This window comes from Tinamus guttatus, unplaced genomic scaffold, assembly GCF_059628265.1.
Source record: "Tinamus guttatus ecotype Peru unplaced genomic scaffold, ASM5962826v1 Tinamus_guttatus_pri_ptg000123l, whole genome shotgun sequence".
Classification (NCBI taxonomy): Eukaryota; Metazoa; Chordata; class Aves; order Tinamiformes; family Tinamidae; genus Tinamus; species Tinamus guttatus.
The window spans coordinates 458337-464336 of record NW_028288657.1 but is presented as its reverse complement, the minus strand read 5'-3'; positions in this window follow the sequence as shown (position 1 = coordinate 464336).

The window sequence follows — 6000 nt, the reverse complement described above, 5'->3', positions numbered from 1 at the left end:
CTATTTAACACGCATGAGGGTGTATCCCATAGAAGGGAAGCGGCTTGCTTAGGTCGAAAGAATGAGCATGAGAACTGGAGAAAGAGCTCAGGAATTTGGGGTGGTTTGCACCTTGACATTTTTTATTTAAAACAGTATCTGAATGACTTGGCCTTGCAAGTTCTTGTGCTGGAAGCTGTGTGTGTGGGGATTCCCTCTGGAAAGAGGATAATGGTGACGGTGTCACTGGCAAGAAAGAGAGGGACCAAGTTGATGTTTCCAGCTAGAAGACAGAGGCTCAAAGCCACTAAATTCCTTATGTTCTCATACAGGAATCAGGCCCAGCTTTCCTGAATTCCTCCCTTTTCCAACCTAATTGTTCTTCCCAGAGACATTGGTACCCATTTCCTTCCAGCATCCTGCAGTATATTCTCAGTTAGAGCATCGTTTCTGCATGACCATAAGGTTCATTTTCCCACAAAGGCCTAGGTTCTGTTGAAACATTTTTTCCAGGCTTGCCTTAAAGCATTTCTCTTGCAGTTTGCATTTTGCTGCTTCTGGCTGAAGTTCTAAGGCGTGAATATATTTTAGGCTCTCAGACTCTGACCTACCTTGAACTAAAAGAGCTATCCTTTGAAAAATGATGTGCTTTAAATCCCTGCTTCTCTGAATTGGCTGGATTTTCATGCATTTTCAAGTGATAGGTATAGTGTTTGTGCTAAGTCATGCACACGTTCTGATGGAAAAAACATGACTGGTCCCTTTGGCACTAATATTTCTCAAAACAAATTTTTGAGTTGCTGGTTATTTAATTAGTGTAAATAGACCTTTAAGTCATTGCATTATTATGTTTTCATATTCTTTAATCCTGATATATGAAAGCATTTTTTAATCACTAAGGAATGAATGAGTCCATCATCCTTGGAGCTCGGATTGTCATTCCCTCAGGTATGCTTATTTATTTATTTCCCTGTGGTACCCAGCCAAAGAGGCTGTGCAGATTTGAGTCCTCTGCCTGACTCTTGCATTTGCACACATTAGCAAAGCAAACAGGAAATTGCAGGGCAGCCAGTGCATATTTCCCATTAATGCTAATTTGTTGGCTTCTGCTAGGAAAGAGAATGGTGAGTAATTTGAGGGAGTTTTTTTTTTTTTCTTCCATAAAAGACTGGAGAAATTGATCCCAGTTAAAAACTGATTGGTTATTGCTGGAAGTCTGGGGCTCTGGGTCCACTTCAAAATGTGGACCACTGAATGCAGCCAAACACCTGCACTCTAGCTTAAATATCAGTGGGTGAATTGCTCTACCAATGCTGAAGATTATTCAAGAAATTGGTTCATGTTGACTTCAAATTGTCAGAACAAAATTGAAGAATACAAGAGGGAATAAATGTTTGTTTGTTTGTTTGTTTTCTCACAGCAAGTAGCCCAGAGCCTGATCTCTAAGCCCCGCTGCTCTGTGAGTTAGCAGTATCCTGCTTTTTCACTGGAGTATGACAGGCTCTTCCGATCCAGTCAAATAAGTCCTGACACACGTCCGGGTGTATCTCGGGGGGTACATCTTGTACTCCTTGTTGCTGCTGTGTGTTAAGGTGGGATTTTAGCTGTCCCTGTCCTGCCTGGTGCATTTTGTTGCTGCTTCAGTGGTGGAGAAGTAACTGCTCCACGTTGCCAGGTCACCCCTGCCCGGAGAGGTGGCTGCGACACCGAGTGGCTTTGGTGCTGCCCGTCCACGTGAACTGTTGGTGACACGTCCCGTCCCCCATGACGCGGAGGCTTCCGCCCTCCCCGCGGTGCTGGGCCCTTCCCTTCATCCCGGGGAAGCCGCCGCTCCCGCCGGCATCTCCGGCTGCACCGGGGGACGCTCCGGAGCGGTGCCGGCCCCAGGGACCAGGGTCCCGCGGGAGGGGAGGGAAGGAGGCTGCATCCACGAGTTAATTCTCCGGGAGGCCTGGGAGGCACAGGCTCATGAAATAAAAGCTTGTAATGTAGTTTTAATGAGATTAGATTTATTTAATAAGTGCAACATGAGGATGTTGGTTCATGCCAGCAGCAGCTGCAAAACCTCCTAGACCTAATGTGTTTTCAAAAGCAGAGAGAGGTAGGTCTGCTTTTTTCCATTGTTGTTAGTGGTTTTAGTGTTTCTTATTACCAGAACTGCTATTTCTGATTCTTCTGATGCTTCTGCCTCTGTCCAGAGAGGAGGGCTGAAAACTAGAGCAGCAAAAGGAGCCGGGCGGTGATTGTGGCCAGCAGCCTCAAACAAGGCCGGCTGGGGCGAGCAGAGCCTGGGCCTGTGTCTCGTTGCCCCTCGTGACAGGCTGCGGCGCTGCTTTCAGGCGGCCGTTTTAATTTCTGTGCCTCGATTCCCATGTGTACAGTGAGGCTAATAATGCTGCCTTTGTGTCCCGTCTACTTAGAATGTAATGAGATGAGATTTTCAGAAATGACAGATGATTTTCTGTGCTTTGTATGAGCGCGTAGCTGAAGGCATCTTCAGAAGTGACCAAGATCTCTCCTGCTGGGCACTGCGGCCTGTTGAGGTTTTCCAGCTGTGTCAGCAAAACGAAGGAGCTGCTCAATACAAAGACAGCCCAGGACAGGCTTCTCCTTGAAGCTTTTCTTCTCAGTTTAAAATTCAGATTTGAGAACAGCAATATGTCTCACCATTTAGCACTGGTTCTCCTAAAGAGCATATGTGGAGGGAAAAGAAACCTTTAAAAAAGCCAAGGAAAACACTGGCGCTTTTCTTGCTTTCCAGATTGGGTGATTTGATGTCCTGATTTGGTTATTGCTTTGAAATTTTCAACCTGGAATTAATTTTTATTTTTAACTCCACATTCGGTTTACCTTTATCAACGAATTCAAGTGAATTCCACTTTCTATCTCCTGTTTTCCCCAAATAAGCCGTCGCTTGCTTGTGAACATGATTAATCATGGATTCAAAGCCGTTTTCTAAATGCCTACTTGTGCAGGGTGCAATGTGTTTAAAATAGTCTCTAAAGCCATCACAAAACGCAGAATCCATCCGGTGAAACTGCCTTAATGCAGCTTAAGGGTAAGATGCTTTTGCGTTACACGCTGACAGGGCTCTCGTCCAGGGAACAAAGTTGATAAACAGAACCATACTCGTAAGTACAGGGCAGTTTTCCCTCACCTCTCTTCTTTTTGTGGGCCTTGGACATGCCCCCTCTTTCAGCATGTGGTGCTCCAGTCTTGCAGCTAAAGCTCTTGGTTTCCCCTGCGGTTCGAGGAAGCATTTCCATGTTTGTGGAGGGTGTGCGTGCACACGGGCAGGGAATGCTGTAAGCACGGTTCTGCTCTAAGCATGTAGTGCAGTGCGGCCCGTGCGTGCACAAAGCCAGCTTCAGTGTCCAAGGATGTGTCTCTTCTGGAATCCTGTTCCTCCGTTATGAGCATAGCGGAGCAGGTCACATCCTAGGATATCCCGTAGGGTAACATTTCCATCCCAGTAACTGGGGAGGCAGTTCCGTTCAGAGGCAATTCTTGCTACAGGAATTGCCGTGAAATAGGAGAGATGGGAGAGTGCAGTTCTGAAGCAGCTGGAAGGTCAAGAGTGAAACAAAGAAGGTGGGTTGTGTTTTTGGTGCAACAGCAGCGTGTTAAGCGAAGTAGCATCTGTTTGTCATGGGTACCTTTAGTGTAAAGTTGACTGCTGACTTTATTGTAGTGATTTTCTATCCTGTCTGAAAATAAACCAGAGAGCTGTGACACTCTGAAAGTCAAATGAGTGAATCATTCCTAGAACAGGAAATATGTGATGACCCTTGCTATTATTATTATTATTTATTAACCTGCTGCTCAGAAGATGAAGCCAAGCATGCCAGAGCCATGATCCACAAGAAGTGGAGAGATCCTGAGCAGTCAGGGTATCCCAGATGATGGGGCATAAACAATAATATCCACTCGTTCTTTGCTTTTTCTTTTTGCCTTTTGGCTTGGAAGGTCTCTATTTTAAGCCATGTCACAAGGGTGAAGATTTTCATTGTCCGTTTTGGATTCTTTTGGAATATGCTGACAACATTTTCTATAATTTCCGCTCCACAGATCAATAGTATTTCCTGTTGAGTGCCAATCCATGCAGGTTTTAGTGATGGTGAGCCAGTAACTGTTGTATTCTTAGAGAGGTGTTTGGAGGAAATGTTAATATTTAATGATGCCTTTTTGTGGTCAGATGGGTGATTTCTCTTAATGACACTGTCTGGAAGAAACATGCCTCAATACTCAGCCATAATCAATCTCCATGACATATTGCTAGAGCTTCAAAATGTCACAGGACATTTACAGACCTTAATGAAGTTGGCGATTTTACTAGACCTATTGTCTTGAGTACTGGACACCTCAAAGAGGTAGAGGGTTCCCATTACTGCTCTCCATGGTTATCGTCCTGGGAATACCTGAAAAATGTCGGGTCTCAGAGAGGCCTGGTACCTTGCACTTGCCTTAGCCTTTTAAACACTGATCGAGCATGGAGAGATTTGAAGGCAGTGAGGTTCTCCATTCCCTTTGAAGTCAATGGGGATTGTGGGCCTAATTTCCATTTGTGCCTTTGGAAAATCCCCTTTTAATTGACCAAATATTTGTACTCTTAGCCATGGGCGCGGTGGCACGTTGTGTATTTCAAACCATCTGCTTTCACGGACCAAAACCCACTGGCAGGAAACGCTGATGGGCAGAAACTTGCCAAGGCCGGTCTGCATTTGTCGAGGTTGCTGAGGACAAGGCATAAAAGAAAGCAGAGGCACAGGACAAGCAGGAGTAATAAAGGGCATGGAAATAACTGAGCTTTGTTTCAGTGTTTGAAAGACTGTAACTCATTTATCAAAAGACTTTCTTCTGTTCTTTAATGTTTTTGGAATAAAGTGACTCGTTTTTGAGCGCACAACACCAAGAAAGTCTGTCAACCGCTACAGCAGTTACTGTATCCTGAAGGGAAGCTGGTTGATGATTTCTGTGTAGACGATTTGGTCTTTCAGTTTTGGGCCCTGCCAGAAAAACTCCAACCCAATCAAATATAGATTCTTAATGTTCAAGAAAAATTCTGTAGTAGAGTGAAAGTTAATTGGTTTCGGCTCTTGGTACTGTCCCTGCATCTTAAAATATGCAATTACTGGGGCCAGGCGCTGGGAGCAGTGATAGGAAAGGCAACAACCAGGGAAAGGGAAGGTTGCTTTCCCACAGTGAGGTCAAGCAGCGAAACTTGCAGCCTGTCATGGGGGCGCATGCAGAAAAATGGGTATTTTGAAGCTCTGCATAATCTTGTAAGCACTGGTTTTGATGGGGGTCAGCACAGGCAGTCCCAAGCCCACACTGAGCATCCATGAAACTTGGTTGTGGATTTGGGTTCAAGCTTCGTCCACCGTCTCTTTGCCAATGACGTGGTGTGATCATTGCAGCTCTGCTCTTAGCCCGTGTTCCCAGGCATCGTGAACGTTTTCTTTACAGTCAGTAAATGCTAGTTAATGCACTTCGGTGCGGGGCTTTCCATGGTGCAGTCAGCTAGATTTTGGGGACACTTCCCTACGGATGGTGCAGACTGGAGCCGCACCTTTGGGTGACACGGTGGCCCACGGTCAACGGAGAATGTAGGTTTAGTAGAGTTCTGCCTTTGGAAATACCGTAGTTTCATGGAGTCCTGCCTTGCAGGATAAATTTTGCACCCACTGGAAGTATTAATAATTAATTACTTGCAATAGAAAGAGCTCCAGATTTGGAAATCGTTGCTGTCATTTATTTTAATAATGGCAATTTAATGGCAGAATATATTGTTGCAAATTCTGGCTGAGGTCTTAGTCTTTAAGCAACGGAGAAAATACTGTATTTGCAGCAATCATCTCACCTAAAAATGTTAGGAAATCAAAGCTACATAAAGCTTATATTACATGTTATTTAAAGCAAGTTTGATCGTTGAGCTTTACGCTGCACATGTAAGTTACTATGGCAATGGAATGTAATGGAGATAATTTATCATTTTACGCAGGAGAAGTAAGCTGGCGCACC